The sequence below is a fragment of the Chiloscyllium plagiosum genome, chromosome 3, assembly GCF_004010195.1.
Source record: "Chiloscyllium plagiosum isolate BGI_BamShark_2017 chromosome 3, ASM401019v2, whole genome shotgun sequence".
In the NCBI taxonomy this organism is placed as follows: domain Eukaryota; kingdom Metazoa; phylum Chordata; class Chondrichthyes; order Orectolobiformes; family Hemiscylliidae; genus Chiloscyllium; species Chiloscyllium plagiosum.
In genome coordinates this window covers 86,537,920-86,560,158 of record NC_057712.1, presented here as the reverse complement: position 1 = coordinate 86,560,158, position 22,239 = coordinate 86,537,920, and the positions used below count along the sequence as shown (strand labels likewise).

At 40.9% G+C, this 22,239-nt stretch overlaps 1 long non-coding RNA gene across 1 annotated transcript in view; it reads right to left on the bottom strand.

Annotated features, from left to right (window-relative positions):
* Positions 1-22,239, bottom strand: part of LOC122546840 — a 96,848-nt gene that overhangs the window by 22,003 nt on the left and 52,606 nt on the right. The window contains exon 3 of the long non-coding RNA XR_006310818.1: positions 7,143-7,256. This is a non-coding gene — a long non-coding RNA (uncharacterized LOC122546840). The remainder of the gene's footprint in view (positions 1-7,142; positions 7,257-22,239) is intronic.

Below are 22,239 nucleotides of genomic sequence, written 5' to 3'. Positions count from 1 at the left end.
AGTTGTGCCTTGGATTCAGACTTATGTCCTGATAGAGTTCTCCAGTGCTGCAGTTAAACTGAGGACATTAGAGGTCATTTGAACTTAGAGGTATTTAGCACTCTTGTCAGGGTACGTGATTTGCCGCAAACACATAGAGTCATAGAGATGTTGAAAATGTTGATACTTAGCAGATTTGTAAAATTGCAGTTGTAAGAAAATCATGAGCAGTGTGCACTGAAACTTCCAACATATACTTTAGTCAAACATTGCTTCCAAGAAGGAAACCAAAGTTGGAAAATTATCCAAGTAATGTAATGCTCTTGGCTGACTAAAGTTGAATGCATGTGTCATGTTGAATATTTCAATCAAAAGGTCGAGTGTCCTTAAGTCCTGAATTCTTTGCTTCAACTTCAATTTCATTACTGGATCTGGAGTTCATTGTCACATTTCATTGTCATAATATTTAAATCAAATTCTCATGTAAATGATCAATATCAAAATGTTAACTTTTTCTGTTCTCGTTTCGATTTTAGCCTTCTTCAGCAAAAATGCCCTTCTTCATTAATTTTGATGTGAAGAAGGTAAACGTAATGAATTGTTTCATGCTTTAGAGTAAAAAAGAAACAAATGCACTGAACTTTAGAAAACTTAAGGTGCAAACAATAAAGTATATGAAGTGGCTTAAATACTGTTATTTTAAAGCTGTTACTGGCATCATGGAATATAAACGGTTCAATGTGAACAATGAACAATGGTCATGAGTTGGTAATACACTGCAGAATTAACTCTTTGAGTTACAGATGACTGACATTCATCAATTATCTGAAAAGTTAACTGCTTGTTTATCATAACTATAATACTTGTAAAGCACAATTACAACTTTTCTCTGCTAAAGTTCAGTTTTCAATTATCTTAATTTTTTAAACAGTATCTTTCAGATATTATAGTAGTAGCTGTCCTAAAGGCTAAACAACATATTTGATAAATTATGCTTTAGATTGTTCAAAATTTAGGTGACTGATAGACATAGGGAAATTGTTGTGCCTCAAGTCCAAACAATTTTATTGTCTTCAGTTCACGTACCTTGACCTCAGAATAAACATTATTACAATAACAAAGGGGGTTTGGTTAACTCAGATGGCTGAATGGCTAAATGGCTAACTTGGGCTTTAGAATAACACCAACACTGTTGGTTTGATTCCATGTTCAGGTGAAGCAGACTTGAGACTTGCCTCCTCACCACCCTCTTGAACTATCCTACCTGTCCATTTTCCCTGACCCTGAGGGTGAATGGTAATGCTAATTCACCACTGATAAAAAAACACCAAAAAAATGGCTCAGGAAAACAGAATATCAGGCATTGAACAAAGCGTCTACCTTCAGGCAGAACTCACATGAATTAATAGGTAGTAACAAAAGTCCTGAAGCGTCACTACTGCAATTTATCAGCAGCTGAATTTCAAGTTGGAAAAGTAGTATAGCAGAAAGAGTTTCCAGGAATTGGAACCAGTCGTTTGAACAAGAGGAATCTGCAGCATCTACTTGTACAGCTGTCAGAAATGACCTGGCTGAAAGAGATGGATTTTATGAGATTCCACCACTGATAGGAGCTTCTCGGGGTTGGCCCATAAAATAGAACATTTGATGTTGATTTGGAGGATGCTTGGTTTCTGAAGATGTGATTTGGGGCAAAACAGGAAGGTACTCAGCTGAGACCAGTGACCATGCTTGGACATACAGATCCCTCTGTAGGAGGGATGTGTCCCAAGTGCCCAAAATAGCTATGCTATTTTTTGAACAACGAACAGAACACAACACATTGATCAAAAAGGAAATTCTCTGTAGAAGTCAGGGTTACTACTGCGTGAAACCTAATGCTGCTAATGCATCATGGAAATGCTAAATACTAAATTTACCTCAATAGTTTTAACTAGAGTGAAATCAGTAGATGCCTGAATTACATAATAACATCAAAAACTATTAGTCATAGATTTGAGGTAAAGGTTTAGAGGGGATTTAAGGGAGACATTTTTCATGCCGATGATGGTGGGTATTTGGATTTCGCTGCCTGCAAGGGTCCTAGAGGCAGGAACCATGACAACATTTAAGAAGTGTTTAGATGACCACTTGTTGACCCATAGCATACAAGGCTAAGGTCAACTGCTGGAAAATGGGGCTAGAGCAGGTGACTGGCACACACATGATGGGCCAAAGTGCCTCTTTCCATGCTGTTAAGTCTATGAATCCGTAATTCTGTGATATTTCCCTCACTGCAAGCAATACCTTATATCTGAAGTATGGGCTATGAGATGGAAATATCACTCCAGACTGGTTGGTGATCTGTGTGTGTGTGTGTGTGAGAGGTGAATTATGAGGTTATTGCTCTCATATTCCATGTTCCTGTCGCATCAGACTATGTGTTTTGATATTCAGACAGAAAACCTGCAAACAATTGCAAAGTATCAGCAACAGAGAAAGCAAGAGTTAACAAATTTCATTTTTTTCTTACTGGATGTGTGAGATTGAAGTAGCACATTTCCATCCAGCAAGGAGTGTGTGTCTTTGGCTGAGGACTGCCTAGCAGCCAGGCAAGCTTATCTTTCAATGCTAGTTGCTGATTTACCCTTCAGAGTAGGTCAGCACGTCCAGAGTGCACTGCTAATCCACAGATGGTCTGCCAGGCTGGTCATATTGGATTGGCAGATGACAGATACTAATGTCCATCAGGGAGAAGTGTGTGCAGCTGGTGTCCAAGACTCATGGGGGGTCACAGTTTGGTCATAGGCAATTGGGGATTATTCAGAGTAAGCAGTAAGCTGGATCCACTATGTATGCACCCTGATTTCTTTATTGAGTTTTTCTGACCAGCTTTTTGACACATTTGATAAGATGGGAATGTGTGAATTAATGAGCTGAGTTGGGCTGCTAACAAGGCATTTAGCAATCAATATTGAGTGTCAATTCGCATCTCTCCACTGCCTAATAAACATTTCTCCACGCCGCTTGTGAAAACATCTAAGTTAAGAGTATAATATGTGAGAACAGAAGCAGGCCATTCAGCCTTGCTGTATTGAAGTGTACTAAATCAATCTCACACCTGCACCATGTTCCAACAGCTTACACACTAAATTCACTGCATGAGAGGAACCAAACAGCCATGTATCTAAAGGGAGTGGTCCTCGATGAAATCCATGAAGGCACATGTCAGTCAGGGGGTCAATAGACAATAGACAATAGATAATAGGTGCAAGAGTAGACAATTTGGCCCTTCAAGCCAGCACCACCATTCGTTATGATCATAGCTGATCATCCACAATCAGTATCCTGGTACAATGAGTCAGTAGCAGTCTTCCATATGGGCGGCACAGTGGCTCAGTAGTTGGCACTGCTGCCTCACAGCAATAGGGTTCAATTCTAGCCTTGGGTGACTGTCTGGATGGAGTTTGCGCATTCTACCCATTTCTTCATGGGTTTCCGCTGGGTCCTCCAGTTGCTTTCCATTGTCGAAAGATGTCCAAAGGTGAATTGGCCAGATTAAGTTTTGATCTGCTAACTTACTAACCATGTCTCCTATTTTCTCTATATAATTCTCTATTCTGTGTGGGCTAGATGAGTTAGCCATAGTAAATGCAGGGTTATAGAAGTAGGCTAGCAGTCTAGGTCTGGGTGGTATGATCTTTGGAGGATTGGTGCAGACTTAATGGGCCAAATGACCTCTTTCCACACAATAGGGATTCTATGATTCTATAAGTCAAAGTCCTTGGCTGCGGTCTGGTGTTTTGTTGGTGTTGTCTAGGTCATTCCATCCCTCTGTAGTACAAGGAGCGGAACACGGTCAGTCCGTTGGCTCCCTAGTGTCAGGTTTAAAGACCAGGCTAAGTACAGTCAGGGAGATGCATAGGCACCAGTCGGGGTCTGAATACGTGTTGTTGATAGCCGCGGCTGTCTGACCATGTCGGCTCCGGGTGTGGATCACAGTCAAACTGTTGGATTCACTCTACATTCAATTTGAACGTAGCTGCTCTGATAATCTCCAACTCCAATTTCCTGCCTTTTCCCCATAATCCTTGATTTCCTTTACAGATTAAAAGTCTGTCTACCTCAGCTTTAAATATTCTTAATAATCCTGCCCCAAAAACAGCCCACTATAGGAAAGAATTGCACAGATTCACTACTCTTGGGAGAATAAATTCCTCCTCATCTGTCTTAAATATGCAACCTCATATTGTGAGATTGTATCCTCTTTCTGCATCTATCCTGTCAAGTCCCCTAAGAATCATTTATGTTTCAATAAGTTTACTTGTCATTCTTCAATATTCTATTGAGTACAATCCCAACCTACTTGGATGAGAATGTAGGAGACATGGTGAGTAAGTTTGCAGATAACACCAAAATTGGTGGTATAGTGGACAGTGAAGAAGAGTATAAAAGATTACAATGGGATCTTGATCAATTGGGTCAATGGGCTGAGGAGTGGCAGATGGAGTTTAATTTGGATAAATGTGAGGTATTGCATTTTGTTAGTACACACAAGGACAGGACTTATAAAATTAATACTAGGGCCCTGGGTAGTGTTGAGAGACCTAGGGGTTCAGATACATATTTCTTTGATGTTTGCGTCACAGGTAGACAAGGTGTTTAAGAAGGTGTTTAGCACCCTTGCCTTCATTGCTCAGATATTTGAGTAGAGGAGATAGGATGTCATGTTGAGGTTGAATAGGACATTGGTGAGCCTTCTTATGTAGTCCTGTGTGCAGTCTGGTTGCCCTATTGTAGGAAGGATATGATTAAACTGGAGAGGGTTCAGAAAAGATTTCCCAGGATGTTACTGGAAATGGAGGGCTTGAGATAAAAGAAATAGACTGGAAAGGCTGAGAATTTTTTTCACTGCAGCATAGAAAGTTGAGCAGTGACCTAAGAGGTTTATTAAATCATGAGGGGCAAAGATAAAGTGAATGACAAGGGTCTCTTTCATAGGGTAAGGGAATTTAAAACTAGGGGGCATTTTTTAAGGTGAGAGGAGAAAGATTTAAAAAGGACATGAGGGGCAATGTTTTTACAGAGAGTGGTTCACGTGTGGAATGAACTGCCAGAGAAAGTGGTGATACAGGTACAGTTACAATGTTTAAAAGACATTTGGATAAGTTCATGAATAGGCAAGGTTTGGATGGATATGGGTCAAACACAGGCAGGTGGGACTAGTTTAGTTTGGGAACATGGTCGGCATGGACTGGTAGAACCAAAGGGTCTGTTTCCATACTAGATGACTCTATGACTCTACTCAACCTCTCCTCATAAGACAGACCGTCCATACTCAAGATCAGCAGAGGGAACTTTCACTGGACTGCTTCGAATGGCCAGTATATCTTTCCTTAACTAAGAGATCCAAAACTGTTCACAATATTGCAGCTAGTGCCTTGTATAGTATTAGCAACACCATCTTATATAATGTGTCGTTCTCTTTGAAAGGAAGATAGAAATAAAAATGGAGCAAGATGATCTTGACATTGAGATGAGCGCCATCACACTTTTTCCCTCATTCTGCCACACATTTCACTATAGCCCACATTGCTTAGACTCTGCCCACAAACAGTAATCAAGTATGATGACCTGCTTTGAAATCTATGCTGGCTACTTCTCATTATTTTCAACTTATCAGAATAGATAGTAATGTCATTTTTATTTAAAAACTTCAAAACATTCCCTATCAATGATATTAAACTCATGGACAAAGCTAAGTTTTGTCTCCCAATTTAAAATTGTACCCTAAATTGGCCATCCTCTGGTTTTACACATATCTACACTAAACACATGTCTAAACTGTAGTTTGACATGGCTAGGAATTGTATAAGTTTAACAGTTATTTTCCTTCAGGTTTAAATGTATATCACAATTTGCTGAGCATACAATAGGAATATGCTTGGCACTTGTAGTGCACTGATGATGTCCCTATCTTGAAGATTTGAGTACAGTACATATCTGAGATGTGACAGCCATAAATGTGTATCATAACAAGTTCATACTGGGTGATTAGAAAATAATTAGACTTCATTGTGGTAATAGCATCAAATTGGGAATATAACAGTCAATGGACCGTGGAATGAATTCCACACAACTGTTGATTTTTGCAGAAATTTCAAAGTAATTTATTTGTCTGCTCATGTCCAACAACATTACCGTGTCATTTTAGAGAGCAAGTTTTTATCTGGTTTGATGTATCTAAGTACCCACTGCGTACAAGTTAAAAGTTAGGTAGTAGACTTAATTCTTTTATTGGCTTTCTTTATTAATTTCATTCTCTTGTTTCTTCCTTTCTTTCTTTTATTCTTTCTCAGGTTCGAGGTGAGAAGTGCCTACTCCCGCTCCTAATTTATATATGCATAGGACCACCATTCATTGATGTCCAGGTGGAATTGGTAATCTCTGTGACATTACTCCGATAACCAGGCATTCCTATTTGATGGGATGCAGCTGTGTAGGTTTGTTTTTAAAACTTTTATAAAAAACGTTTTTTGGAGAAGGAATGGTGCAATGGACAAAAGTTCCAGAAAATTATGGTGTGGGACCCTTGTAGCATAAAACAAGTCCTGTGTGGTGCATTAGCCATAAGAGTGGTAGGAGTGATTCAGCAAATTCTGCCATAATTTCTGGAGCCTCCGCAACTTCTACCCTCAACTACCTCAGAATCCTTGGAATTATCGTATCAGATTCTGTCTCTTTGTCTGACTGGTGTAAGTGTTGCTGATTTTTCCTCTATTTCTTCTTCTTAATAACTTCAAGATTGACCTCCTTGCTGGTATGCATTTGTTTAGCAAAGAGTACGTGGAATACTTATTAAATACACCAATTTTTGATAATCATCTGCAACTAACAAGACTCTACCCTCAGGGATTTCACCTGACTTTTAACATTTGTTTATTTTGCAGACCTCCGGAGATCAGGTACATGTACCATGACAACCCAAGAATCAACTAATGAGCCACTGATATTAACAACATTCCTTGTTAGTATTTGGGCTCTCTAGACTCCCTTTCTAAACAATCACCATGTCAGACAGACATGCACCAAAGCAAACAACAAGCGAATATATTCAGTTTGGCTTTCTTTGGTGGGATCAAAGAGCAAATATGCTTGTAAAGCATGCGTAAGTACAAAATTACCTTTGCCGGCTTCAAACATTCTTCAAGATACAAGCTTAGATGACAGCAGTGCTCCAGCTTTTGTTTCATTTTAAGGCAGAAAGCATTTGTTCACTTTAACTTGTTGTTCAATACCTGAGAAAAAAAGACAAACAAAAAACAACTGTGAATCAATGGTTTTTGTTTGAACTAATCCCACCCCTGGCTCCTGATCTGATGAATGTCCTACTATTGAGATTCATAATATTAGAACATCTAATACACAAAAGTGTTACTAAAACAGGCATTAACACAGACCGTGAAGCTCTTGAACTTATGTATGGCATGGTATCACCACCATTACCTAAGAGTTGGACGGTGCAGTATGTCTAAAGTCACATAGAGAGTCCAGTTAAGGGATACAGACATGGCTGAACTAGTGGATCTGTGTACAAGCAATTATAAGCATTCAGATACCGATGAACCAGTGCTCAAGGAAGAATAACAAAGCAGTGCCCAGTATAGGTGCCAGTAAATGGAAAGGCCAATTTTATTTGTGTGGACTTTGGAATGAAAATTTTACTTGCTAAGGTAAGCATATCCAGAAAATTGGCTCCACAGTGCTATATAGTATTTGGTTGTTATTGCATGAACCATTCACTTGATGTGAAGGATACAAAAAAAATTGATTTTATTTTTATTCATGCCATCTAACATTTATTGTCCATCCCTAATTTTCCAGAGGGCAGTTAAGAGTCAACAATATTGCTGTGGGTCTGGAGTCACATACAGTCTAGATCAGATAAGGTTGGCACATTTCCTTCCCTAAAGGACATCCGTGAATAAGATGGCTTTTTTCATCAACAACAATTTCATGGTCATCATCAGACTCTTAAATCCCAGATTTTTATTGAATTCAAATTCCACCATCTGTCATGGCAGGATTCAGACTTGGATTCTCAGAACTTTACCTGGGTCTCTGGATAATACCACTAAGCCATCATCTCCCCTTGATTTATCTCCGTAAACCTCAGAAGACCTGGTTATCAAATATTTCATAGCAGTTGTTATTTTCATAGCCAGAGGTATGGTAGGTGAAATCAGTGCTGAGCCCCTTACATTAATATCCAACATTACAAACATCTTGGACAATTCTTGCACAGCTAAAACTGATTTGCTTGGGAAGTGAAGTGAACCAGCTCTCTGAACTTATGCTTGAGTTTTCTGTGTTGCTGCATGGCAAAAACAATAGATCTGGACTAAACTAAACTCACTCTATGATACTCCATAGCTCTTCCTCATATGTGTAATATCTGGGGAGTTTTTATTTGTTCATAATTTCTGAGCTTTGAATATGTGTGTTTGTATCATGCTGATACATAAGATGAAAAATTTACTATCAGTTAGCGTCCCAAGTTCTGAAGCTCTTTAAAACTAACTAACAATAAGGGAAGAAAATCACTGTGAATAAGAGAACTGGTAGTTTCAAAAGAGTTTCACTGTCACCTGGAGATAAATGTAAATCATTGTTTCCTTTAAGTTCATGGAAATCTTTAAACTTTTGTGAAATACCTGTTACAAATGCAAGGTTGTATGTAATTGTTATGCACTGAGACCATGCTGTTAATTTCTGAGAAAATTGGGAGTGATAGGGGTTGTATTACTGTTCTGGATTCTGTCTGATGATAAAGTTTGGTGGTTTGATTGTTAAAACTTATAAAGGAATCCAGGTGGTTTGACTGGGAAGAAGATGCAAGATATTTACTCCATAAGTACATTAAGATAAATTATGATCAGAGTGGCTGTGCTGATAGTGAATATACATTTATTCTCCAAGTCCTGGGAAGTCAGGTTTTGTAAAGTGATATTTTAAACTGTCTATTAAATTCAATGATATAACAGAATTGGGGATAGAGGAGAGCAAATTTTCATTTCTATCCAAATACAAAACCCATTTGATTCACATTGTCATGGGTCTTTAAGAGGGAAAGAGTCTGTAAGACATCATTTTAGGATGTGTTTCTCTAAAAGTATCACTGAACCTCAGAGTCAGTCCTGCAAGAATCTGGGAGAGAGTAAGAGCAAAGAGATGGAGGTGGCAAGTGTCACTTTAACTGTTGAATGGGGAATTGTTTCTGAAATTTAGAATTTAAGTTGTCTCCAAGAACAATGTTCAGTCAATGCTGCTTTCAGTTTTTTTGTACAATGAAAATCTTAAAATTTGAAATCTTGTCATGTGATCCTTTCAATCATTCTTTGAGAGCTTAAATTTCTCATTATACTTTGTTGTTTCAATCCCCATAGAGACGAAACTGGAAAAAAAATTCTTATGAAGATGTTTGAATGCAAAATTATTTTCCTGTTGCAATGTAACAGGAATGGCTACAGATCATTTTATAGCTACAATGTTACGGCAATATGAATGTGCTACACCTGAATTGGGGCATTATCCTGATGCACAATGCACAATCTAATGGTCCCAATAGCATCCTTGGCAAATTGTCTGTGAACCTCAGTGGATTGTATGGGTGTGCTGTTTGCCCCAATTTTTTTTTATTCTCTCATGGGATATGTGTCAGTTGAGGTCCTTAAGTAATTCAGGGAGGACTGGACTTAGCGAGAAGGGGATTAGATGGTTCGAAGGGGAAGGAAAGCAGGGAAATTTCCTTTCTGTGGAATTGCTGCTATAATGTCTGAGAGCACAAGCTACAATCAGTCACCAACAAATGTCAGTTTTAGGTTGGCACCTGGGTAAATACAGGGGTCCTACCCAAATGATATGGAGCACACTTTTGGAGTATACCAATTGAGCACATGTTACTTAGGATCCTGATGTAGCTGTTACTCATCTGAAAAATAGGGTTCATAGAGACAAATCAATTGTTAAATGTATCAGCAACATGAGGTGAAGAATTCTCATGCTCCAAAACATTTTGCTTCCCTGCTTTCACTGACATTGTCCCCCACAACCATACTGCTTTACCCGATGAAGGAGCAGTGTGCCGAAAGTTTGTCATTTCAAATAAACCTGTTGGACTATAACCTGGTGTCGTGTGACTTCTAACCTTGACAACTCATTCTGAAAAACATGCTCAAACTTCTTCAATGATGTAAACAGCTATCTTGCTGAATATGAATAGCACAAAAGGAAAAGTGATTTTGATGGAAGGATTAAAATGCTACCTGTTGCATCGGGATAATAATATTTATCATATTTTTGCTGGCTCTGGTGAAGAACTCAGAAAATCTTGGATGTTTACAGCACGGAAGGAAGTCATTCATCTTCTAAGGGAGCTATGCACCTCATTTCATTACCCTCCGGTTGCTCCACTATTATGAAAACATTTTCTCATTCAGCATTTAACCTTTTAAAAATGAACATGAATTTTACTTCAATCAATGTTTTTGGTACTGTATTGCATGTCCTGACAAATCCAGTGATTTTAAATGCATACCCTCTAATTATCAACTCACAGACCATGGAATCAGCGAATGGTATGTCACAGAAGTCAAAACCAGCCTTTCACTCTCTCTCCGCTTCTTTGAGAAAGGTATCCAATGGTACACATTCCCGATGGTCCTGCAAATATTTCTATTTCAAATCATACACCAGATTATTCCCTGTCTGTTAACTCTGATTTTTTTTTCAAGTATCTGAAATTTGTGCCTTCTGATTTCTAACTCTTCAACCTTTGGAAATAGTTTTGTCTTATTTACTGTATCATAGCTGTTTATAATTCTGAACATCTCTACCAACAACACTTTAAACTTAAATAACAGCAAACTACTGTGGATATTGGAGAGCTGAATTAAAAACAGTAAATGCTGGAGAAACTCAGCTGGTCTGACAGTATCTGTGCATTAAGAAACACAGCTAACATTTCAAGTCCAATGGTTCTGCTTTGAAAACTTTAAGCCTTCTTGCTTTAAGGAGACAATCCCATTTTCTCTAATCTCTGCATGTAGCTGAAGTCTTCCATCCTCAATATCATTTTAATAAATCTCTTTTACACCATTTCTAAGCTCTTAACATACTTCATTAAACGTGGAGACCAGAATTTAAACCAACCAGTATTTTATAAAGATTTACTTGAACTTCCTTGCTTTTGTACTCCATGCCTGGGGTGGAAATAATTTTATGTAACTGGATCCAGGTGTACAATACCTTTTAATCTGCTGTATTAAGTTGCTACTAGTAGTGGTTAAAATGCTAGGGGCATCTTGTTCATAATTGTCAGAGTCTAGTTCTGGCAGATTCTTATTCCCAATTGAACAGCTATTGTTGACAAGAATGGACAGATTGTGACTTGAGCATTCCATTTTGCATGTTCAGTTCTTTCATTTGAGCATTACGTCAACTCTAGTAGAGATGAGACTTATAGAGATGAACTATCTCAGTGTCTGAATGATGTGGGTAATGGCAAGTCAGTTGGAACATATAGGAAAGGCTTGAACAGTGAGATGAAAGTCTCACTAGTGAGCAGTGGACACCCTATTTGTAAGCATTTTACAACTAATTAGTATGTAATCTAGCTTTGCTTGTATGCAGTTTGCTATTCCCCTACACAGCAGAGATAAACTAGATAGTGAAAATTCCCAATATGAAAGTCTGAGCGATAACCTGGTGCACCCTGATGTATTCCTGATGAAGGGCTTATGCCCAAAACATCAATTTGCCTGCTCCTCGAATGTTGCATGACCTGCTGTGCTTTTCCAGCATCACACTCTCACATCCTACACACAGCTTGCTCTTCCAGGTCTCAATATTGACTCACAATCTACACAGCTCAAGGCATAAAGTGTGGTCCTTGAAAAGCACAGCAGATCAGGCAGCATCTGAGGAACAGGACAGTTGATGTTTCGAGCATAAGCTCTTTATTAGAAATTTTGTTGGGGGTGGAGTGGAAGGGAGCTGAAAGATAAATAGGAGAGGATGGGGTTGGGGGCAAGGTAGCTGGGAATGCGATAGGTAGATGAGGGTGGGAGTGAAGGTGATAGGTCAGAGAGGAGGGTGGAGCACATAGATGGGAAGGAAAATGGACAGGTAGGACAGTTCAAGAGGGTGGTGCCAAGTTGGAGGGTTGGATCTGGGACAAGATGGGGGTGGGAAGATGAGGAAACTGGTGAAATCAACATTGATTCTGTGTAGTTAGAGGGTCCCAAGGCGGAGATGAGGCATTCTTCTTCCAGGTGCCAGGTGACTAGAATTTCGCAGTGCGTGAGGCCAAGAACTTGCATGTCCTTGGTGGAGTGAAAGGGGGAGATGAAGTGGTCCGCCACAGGGCGGTGGGGTTGTTTTGTACATATGTACCAGAGATGTTCTCTGAAACGTTCTGCAAGTTGACGTCCTGTCTCCACAATGTAGAGGAGACCACATTGAGAGCAACGGACACAGTAGATGATGTGTGTGGAGATGCAGGAAAATCTCTGTCGGAAGTGGAAAGATCCGACAGAATATTTCTCCATTTCCACCATACAACACACCATCCTCTGCCATTTCCGCCACTTACAAACAGACCTCACCACCAGAGATATATTTCCCTCCCTACCCCTGTCCGCAATCCACAGCGACCATTCCCTCCAAGGACCCTTGTTAGGTCCCTCTACTTCCAGCACTTTCCCTTGCCACCACAACATGTGTAAAATCTGACACCATACCTCTCCCTCACCTCCATCCAAGGCCTCAAAGAATCCTTCCTGTTTTGTTACATCACCAGGTTGACAACTCATTTTTAGATATATCTGCTTCAGCTCCTGGTAAGCTCTCCTGTAATCTTCAATCAACAAATGCTGATCCCTGACTTAATTGTAATGGTAAAGTGGGGGACATGATGAGGATGAAATTGCAAATTTTATTGGAGTACTTTATTATGGATGGTTTTATTTGCTAGATCTGTTTGAATCTATCCCATTTAGTATGATTGTTGCACCAGACAGTGTAGTGGAGGGTATTCCCATTCTGAAGACAGGCTTTCATCATGCAGTGGCTACTTTTGTGAATCGTGTCATGGATAGACACATCTGCAGCTGGCAGATTGGTGCAAATGAGGTCAAGTATGGTTTTCCCTCTTGTTGGTTCCCTCACCACTTACCACAGATCCCATCTAGTATTTACATACCTACGATTAGGACTTGATCAGCTCAGTCAATAGCTGAGCTGTCAAACTACCCTTGGTGGTGGACTTTGAAGTCCCCACCCAGGGTATATTCTGCACCCTTTTCCACTCTTAGTGCCTCCTCCAAGTGGTGTTCAACACACAAGAGTACTGATGTATCATTTGGGAGGTGGGGGAGAGGGGGTGGGCAGGGTGCATTTCCTTATTCCATTTTGACCTGATTCCAGGACACTTCATGGATTCCAGAATCAATGATGAGGATTCCAAGGGTTACTTCCTTTCATTTGTTTTCCTGCAGTGCCACCATCTCTGCTGGGACAGGACATACACAGTGATGGCGATGGTGTAGTGTTATGATGTTGAAAGCATGTACTGTACACCGAACAGAAAGTGAATACTGTTTTGCCTGAGAGCTTACAAGCACTTCTCATATGACTAGCTAGCAGTCTCAGAGTGTACTGGAAAATTGAAAATATGTAACATGTGGTTGTGAAACAGATACCTTGAGTTTTGGTTGCTACTTTGACAACAATTCAAATTTAACTGATCAGTTTAAGGTATGCCCCAGGATACTAAAACCCAATCGAGTTTGAATGATTGTTTTGGCCAACCTCGAACCAATGAGATCATCTGATGTTAAGGGTATAAAGAAGGAGACAGTTTTAAAGTTAGACAGAGAGTAAACTGCCACCTAGAGAGAGACTCCCATTTAAAACACTCTCTATCAAATGTACCTTTTACATATGAAACATCTTTACAGCAAATGACAGAAAGTGACTCAGGGACACCTTCAGCCAGAGGAATACAGACACCAATGATGACAGCCGCTGTGTGGTTTTGAACTTAAGTTGATGTAATTTTAATATGGGTCTTTATGGGAATAGTACATTGTTATAGAGTGGGAGGCTTAGAGCTGTAAATAGTTGTTGTTTAATGATAAAGAGTTAAAGAATAAATTGATATTTTTTTCTTTAAATAGAGGTATTTGGGAGTTCTCTGTCACTCATACTTTAACAGATTATGAGGTGATGTGAGTTTTTTTGGGTGTTTGGTTTAATCAGCAGAGGATTCACTGCTGTGTCGTAACAGTTATCTATGACATTGTCTGTAAGGTTTGATTTCCAATGACTACATGACCAGCCTCTGAGATAGCTTTCCCAATTTTGGTACGAGCCCCCAAATGTTAGTGAGGAGGATTTTGCAGGGTCAACAGGGCTGTCTTTTCCAGTGGCTAGGTCAATGCCAGGTAACCCATCTGGGTTCATTTCTTATTTGAAAATTTCTAGTGGTTGATACAATTGAATGGTTTGTTAAACCATTTTAAAGAGAGTTAAGTGTCAGACAGTGTGGGTCTGGAGTCATATGGAGACTAGACCAGGTAAGGATGGCGGTTTCCTTCCGTAAAGGACATTAGTGAACCAGATAGTCTTATCACTCCATTTAACATCTCCTTTAACTCAGCATCTGTTTTTATCTGATCATGTCTGTGTGAAGTGCCTCATGATATTTTTCTTTGCACAATGCAAATGCAAATTATTTTTATTGCAGTTGGAGTGAATCAGGAGCAGCATTTCTCAATTCAATCCATGTTATTGCAGTGGGTATCTAATCTTTCCGTGTACATGATCTTCTGAAAGCAGAAAAATGTAGCTATGGATGAATTTATCTGCAGAATAGTGCTGGTGTTAAATAGTTAAAAGTACATGCTTAGCATTTTCAATACCATTGCTGAAGTAAATTAGTCAGAAATACATTAAGGATAATAAATGATACTGTGGGTGTAATGTTACTTTTATTAACTTGTGCCATGGAAATTTAATTTTTCTTTTCTTGCTGGATTTGAACATGAGAAGAATCTTGTTGTAAAACAACTAAACAAAATTGCAGTTTTGCATCATGCATCAGTGTTACACACAAATCAATAGCATAGCTTATTTCCAAGAAAAACACCCTCTAGTTTTTCCTGATAATCTGCCTGAGTATAGCCAACAATGGAAACACCTCCTTGTATGGCATGAGTGTGACATTGCCATTTCCCACAACAGTAGCTTCTGTCAGCAAAGGTCTCAATTTATTACCAATTTTTGCTGATTTCAGATATCATGATATGGATATATGCCCACTTGCAAGTGAGTTGAATATGCCCAAATCCAATTAATTTAAAGCTCTGTAGGGAGAGTGAGAGAGGCAGAAAGAAAGAGAGACAGATTTTGTATAAAGTAATTGTTCTGAAGGAGTTAATGGTCATTTTCAATTGTCTCCACCCTGGATTACTTATGCCCTGGAGGTGTTTTGACTCAGTTGGCTGGATGGCTGCTTTGCCGTGATGCCAACAGCCCAGGCTAAATTCTTGCACTAAATTCTAGCTGAGGCTATCATGAAGGACTCTCCTTCTTAACCTCTCCTCTCATGTGAGGTGTGCTAACCCTCAGGTAAAACCTCCACTAGTCATCTCTCTCTAATGAAAGAGCAGCCCTTAGGTCTGGTAAGGCTGTGGTGAATTTACCTGAATGATGTCACAAGCAGTTGGAGACAAGGAGGGAGCAGGTGTATCTGTACCAATTCCCTAAGGTCCTAGTTACTTTGCCTGACCAAGTGTAATTGAAATTATTGCTTATATGCATCAGATCTTCTTGTTGTCTAAGAAGAGAGCATCTTCTGTAGATGTGCTATGGCGATGTATCTGCCTCCATTTATCATTACTTTGACTAAAGACAAAACAAAGACAAGTGTAATTTTTTGCTACTAGTCCTCTTAAAAATGCTTACCCAGTACCACATGCTAATAAAGTGATAAATACCACCAGATACTAGCAAAAGCATCACAACAGAGAGAAAGAAAGAGTGAGAGAAAAGAGAGAGACAAACAACTCCCAACTGGAAAGTCTTTGCTCAGACTGGAGCATTCCATTGGAATAAACTAGGTAATTTTCAATGCATAGACTAATTACAAAGCAATAATAAAAGCAAAATGCTGTGGATGCTGGAAATCTTGAACCAAACACAGAGAATGCTGGAGAAACTCAGCAGATCTAGCAACATCTGTGAAGAGAGAATCAGAGTTAACATTTCAAATCTGATATGACTCTTTTTCAGAAGCAGTGGTAATGAAACAATCCTGCAGACAGGCCAGCACTTGATTCTGCCATTGACTTCAGTGAGAATAAAAGAGCCCTGACTTTTCGGGCCATCAAGTCAGTCTATTTACTGCTCAGGAAGGGTTCTTGTGGTAGTGTCCCTACCTCTGAGACAGAAAGCCCAGGTTGATGTCGCATCTGTTCCAGAGGTGTGTTAGAACTCATTCAAACAGACATTTTTTTTAAAAGTTATGACTTAATCAGGAACTAACAGCTAAATTTTCCCAAACTTTGACTGAGTCAATATCAAGGTGTTTCACAAAAGCTTTCCCTCCATCAGTCCCAGCAAGTTTCCTCGTGCAATTTTACACTGCTTATCTCATTTTACTTGCAACTCTTGCACAGTTTTGCATTCAGTAGAATGATGAAAGTGCTTAGACCATAAGACCATGAGATGTTGGTACAGAATTAGGCCATTTAGCCTATTGTTGAGAGTGTGGTGCTGGAAAAGCAGGAAGTCAGGCAGCATTTGAAGAGCAGGAAAATCGACATTTCAGGCAAAAGCCATTCATCAGGAATGCGGCTGGGAGACTCGGGGGTGGAGAGATAAATGGGGGTGGGTGGGGATGGTGGGGAAGGTAGCTGAGAATACAATAGGTGAATGGAGGTGGTGGTAAAGGTGATAGGTCTGAGGGGAGGGTAGAGTGGATAGATGGGAAGGAAGATGGACAGGTGGGACAGGTCATGAGGGCGTTGCTGAGCTGGAAGGTTGGTACTGGGATAAGGTACTGGGGGAGGGGAATGAGGAAACTGGTGAAATCCTCATTGATGCCATGGGATTGGAGGGTCCTGAGGTGGAAGATGAGGCATTCTTCCTCCAGGCGTTGTGTGCATGTCCTTGGCGAAGTGGGAAGGGGAGTTGAGGTGTTTGGCCTTGGGCAGTGGGGTTGGTTGGTGTGGGTATCCCAGAGACGTTCCCTGAGGCCCTCTGTGAGTAGGCATCCTGTCTCCCCAATGTAGAGGAGGCCACATCTCCGGGACACCCACACCAACCAACCCCACGACCCATGGCAGAACACCTCAACTCCCCTGCCGACTCTGCCTAGCTTATTGAGGTCCTGGGCCTTCTCCATCACCACTCCCTTACCACCCGATGCCTGGAGGAAGGAAGCATCATTTTCCGCCTTGGGACCCTCCAACCCCATGGCATCAATGTGGATTTCACCAGTTTCTTCATTTACCCTCTCCCCACCTTATACCAGTTCCAACCTTCCAGCTCAGCACCATCCTCATGACCTGTCCCACCTGTCCATCTTCTTTCCCACCTATTCGCTCCACCCTCCCCACCAACCAATCACCTTTGCCCCCACGTCTGTCCACCTATTGCACTCTCAGCTACCTTCCCCCCCCAGCCTCCCTCCCCTCCCATTTATCTCTCCACCCCTGAGGCTCCAAGCCTCATTTCTGATGAAGAGCTTTTGCCCAAAAGGTCGATTTTCCTGCTCCTCAGATGCTGCCTGACCAGCAACACACACTTAACTCTAATCTCCAGCATCTGTCATCCTCCTTTTCGCCTGTTTCATTTAGCCTGTTGAGTCTACTCTGCTGTTCTCAACTTCTTTCTCCTGTTTTTTCCATAGCTCTTGATCCCATTACTGATCAGAAGCCTATCTATCTCTGTGTCTAATACACCCAGTGACTTCGCCTCCATAGCCTTCTACTGCAGTGAGTTCCACAGATTAGTCACTTTCTGACTGAAAAGATTCCTCCTCATCTTAGTTCTAAAGGGTAGTCCCTTCACTCTGAGACTGTGCCCTCAGGTCCTAGTTTCTTCTACCAGTGGAAACATCTTTTCACTCTACCCAGCCGTCTTGGTATTCTGTAAGGTTCAATGTGATTCCTCCTCATCCTTCGAAACTCCATCAAGTATAGACCCAGAATCCTCAGCTATTCCTCATTTGACGATCACTTCATTCCCAGGATCATTCTTGTAAATCTCTCTGGATCCCCTCCCCCGCAGTGCCCAAACTGCTCACAATATTCCAAATGAGGTCTGACCAGGGCCTTATACAGCCTTAGCAGTACATCTCTGCTCTTGTATTCTTGAAATGAATGCTAACATTGCATTTGCCTTCCTAACTACCAAATGAACCCGCATGTTAACCTTAAGCGAATCCTGAACTGGGATTTCTAAGTCCCCTTGTGCTTCAGATTTCCAAAGCCTTTCCCCATTTAGAAAATAGAGTACACCTCTATTTTTCCTGTCACTCATGCTTTCCCACAATGTATTTTTTCTGCCACTTCTTAACCGACTCTCCTAGCCTGCTCACGTCCTTCTTCAGCCTCCCTGCTTCCTCAACACTATCTGTCTGTCCACCTATCTTTGTGTCATCTGCAAACTTAGCATTTCCTTTGTCCAGATTGCTAATGCAGAACATCTGTGGTCCCAACACTGACCTCATCCAACTCAACTAATCACCAGTTGCCATCCTGAAAAATACCCCTTTATCCCTACTCTCTACCTTCTGCCAGTCAGTCAATCTTCTATTTATGCCAATACTTTGCCACTAACACCATTTGCTCTTATCTTACTTAGCAGCCTCCTGTTTGGCACCTTGTCAAAAAACCTTCTGGAAATCCAAATAGATCCATAGAATCCCTACAGTGTGGAAACAGGTCATTCGACCCAATGAGTCCGAACAGCATCCCATCCACCCCCCCTACCCTATCCCTGTAACCTTGCATTTCCCTTGACCATCACACCTAACCTATGCATCCCTAAACATGGCGAACACAACTAACTTGCACATCTTTGGACCGTGGGAGGAAACCAGAGCACCAGAAGGAAATCAATACAGACACGGACAGAATGTGCAAACCCCACACAGATGTTTGCCCAAAGGTGGAATTGTATCTGGGTCCGTGGCACTGTGAGGCAGAGGGGTTAACCATTGATTCACTGTGCCACTTGTAATCGTGTACACTGGCTCTCCTTTATCTAACTTGCTTATTATCTCCTTAAAGAGCTGTCAAGCATGAACTCCCACTGATGAGGCTATGCTGACTCAGCCATATTTTACCATGCACTTCCAAGAATTCCACAATCTCATACTTAAATTGTGTCTTTGTAGTTACCTTCGCACAATTGTAATACTGCTACATCTGATTCAGTTTCTCCCTCTCAAACTGTTTGCTAGTGCTGGGACCTTATGACAGTCACACCGTGGATACCAGATTTGAACTTCCCGTGTGTACTATTTCAAATCCTGTCAGCTTGTTCTGAAGGAGCCAGTAACTGTGTGTAAGTGTAGTGAAAGCAGTCGGATAAGTGCAGTAAAAACAGTCCACAAAAGTATGCAACAAGGCCGCAGGAAGTTAAATAAGTGCCACAATCATCCCTCTGCTACCTCACACTCAGTCTATCTCCATCACTACACATGCCTCCTCCCAAGACTCATGGTCTCTCTCATTAGTGCAAACAGTATTTCGCATCAATGATCCTCACCCACCCAATCCCTGGAACTGCAAACCCTTCCTGCACTCTGTGCTTTTACTCACTTGGGACAAGCACTACCTTTTCTGACAGAGGATAGATTAGCTTCTGACTGACCACAGAGCCTCTCAACACTTCATTGCTGGCAAACATAAAACACTCCTGGCATTGAGTTTGCCCTGAAAGGCAAAACAGAGATACTGAGTTTCCATGTAAACACAAAGTAAGTGAGTATTGGAAAGATAAGATCAGAGATGAGAGATGGATCGTGCAAGAGATTGGTGCTTTTCCATGTGCAAAAATCGCTAGGCAGCAGTATTACAATATCAAGTGTTAGTGAGCTTCGAAGTGCAGTATTAAAGTGCTAAACTGTATCAAGATAGTTCAAATGTGCGGTGATGTTGAGATGAGACTGGTGCTTTGGCAATGCCGACTCTTGTGGACTGAGGCTGCAGGTACTCACTGCTCATAGTCTGTGTCCTGAACTGCTGGTGAATGCTGGTTAAGATTAATACTCAGGGGAGACACTAGCAAACTGCTGCCACCAGGTAGCCACTCTAATTCTCATATCACAAGTTAATGTTGTCTAGTTTCTCTCCAGTATGTCAACAGTTAGCAACATGTGTACAAATGAAGCAGGATTACTGAATGATGAGATGTTAATGCATATGAAAAAGGCCCTTGCTGCTTGCTGGTGAGATTCTTAAGGTTGAAGCCTTCAGTAAAAAACTGACAATTTTTTTGAGGTTGAGAATCTCAACTTACCATTTTTGCAAGATATTCCCAACGACCTTGCCATTGTCTTTGTCACTCAGATGCTGTGAAAATTCAGCCCAACTGTTTAAAAAGTTCAAAACTGCTAAATTACCTCTTTAGTCACTGCATTATCTATTTTAAAAGTTATGAATAATAACAAATGTTGTCAATGCCACTTGGATTTTTCTTATTCCTTGTCTCTTTAAAAAAAATCAAAGCAATGACCATATATGGGTATGTTGTAAAGAATGATGCAATAAAAAAGATTATCTTAAGAGGTAAGTTAGAAGCATAGCCTTACGGGGTGACAATGAGCTTTACCACTGAGTGGTTCAGTGTACTGTAATGTCTACAATTTCTCAGAGTATCAATTCTCAATGCACTTAATTTCTTGGGAAGAAGGTTGTGCAGTTTCTGTATATCCCAAGGGTAATTGGGGTTGAATCTCCCGATGGTTCATGTACATGCCTCTCAACAATTAGTTAAATAATACCAAAAGAAACAGAAGTGAGAAAATTGTCTTGCTTCAACAGAGAATGGTGCATGATATTGAAACTGCATGGGAATGGGTGGTAAAAAAAATTGATAATATATGTTCTGCTGGAAGTTACAAGCTTACAAAGCCACACTTCAATATCAAACATTTCTTCAACCGAATGAAACATTATAACTACACAAAACTACCTTTAAGAACTAAAAATACATCTCTCACTTCCCATACCAATAGCTTAAAAATAAAACTATGATTTTTTTCTGAAAGCATGCTGTGCTGAACTGATATTTAATGAGGCTGCGGTGTGTGATTGAGTATATTTCTGTAGAAGAAAAGGGGACAGAGGTCTGATTAAAGCACAAGGCAACTACTGAATGCTTTAATCAACTTGAAGCCTCCTATTCCAGACTGGAGCCTATTCAATCATGCACAAAATTCATTAATAGATGGTTCAGAATAAACCTGTATTTAATTTGTTGGGCAAACATATTTGCTCTACTTTTTTTTCTCAGTCACCAGTTGTGAGCTTGGCCTACTTGGTTGATCTTTCCACGTCCGATAGAAATTTACGTGTTCGTCCAAGCATGGTATCCACTGTATCCGTTGCACCTGATGTGGTCTGCTCTACACTGGGGAGACAGGATACCAACTTGCCGATCGTTTCAGAGAACATCTCTAGGCCACCCACACTAACCAACCCCATCGCCTCATGGCTGAACACTTCAACTTCCCCTCCCACTCTGCAAAGGACATGCAGGTCCAAGGCCTCCCACATCGTCAAACCCTTTCCACCCGATGCCTGGAGGAAGAGCGCCTCATCTTCCGCCTTGGGACCCTACAACCACACGGGATCCATGTAGATTTCACCAGTTTTCTGATTTCCTCTCCCCTCCATCTTATCCCAGTCCCAAGCCTCCAACTCAGCACTGCCTGCTTGACAGGTCCTAACTGTCCAAATTCCTTCCTTCCCACCCCCCATCCACACCTTCCCCTCCGACCTATCATTTCCAGCCGTACCTTCATCTACCTATCACCTTCCCAGCTACTTTTCCACCCAACACCACCCCCTCTCATTTACCTCTCAGCTCCCCGGCCCACAAGCCTCACTCCTGATGAAGGGATCATGCCCAAAGCGTCGACTGTCCTGCTCCTCAGATGCTGCCTGACCTGCTGTGCTTTTCCAGCATCACACTCTCGACTACTTG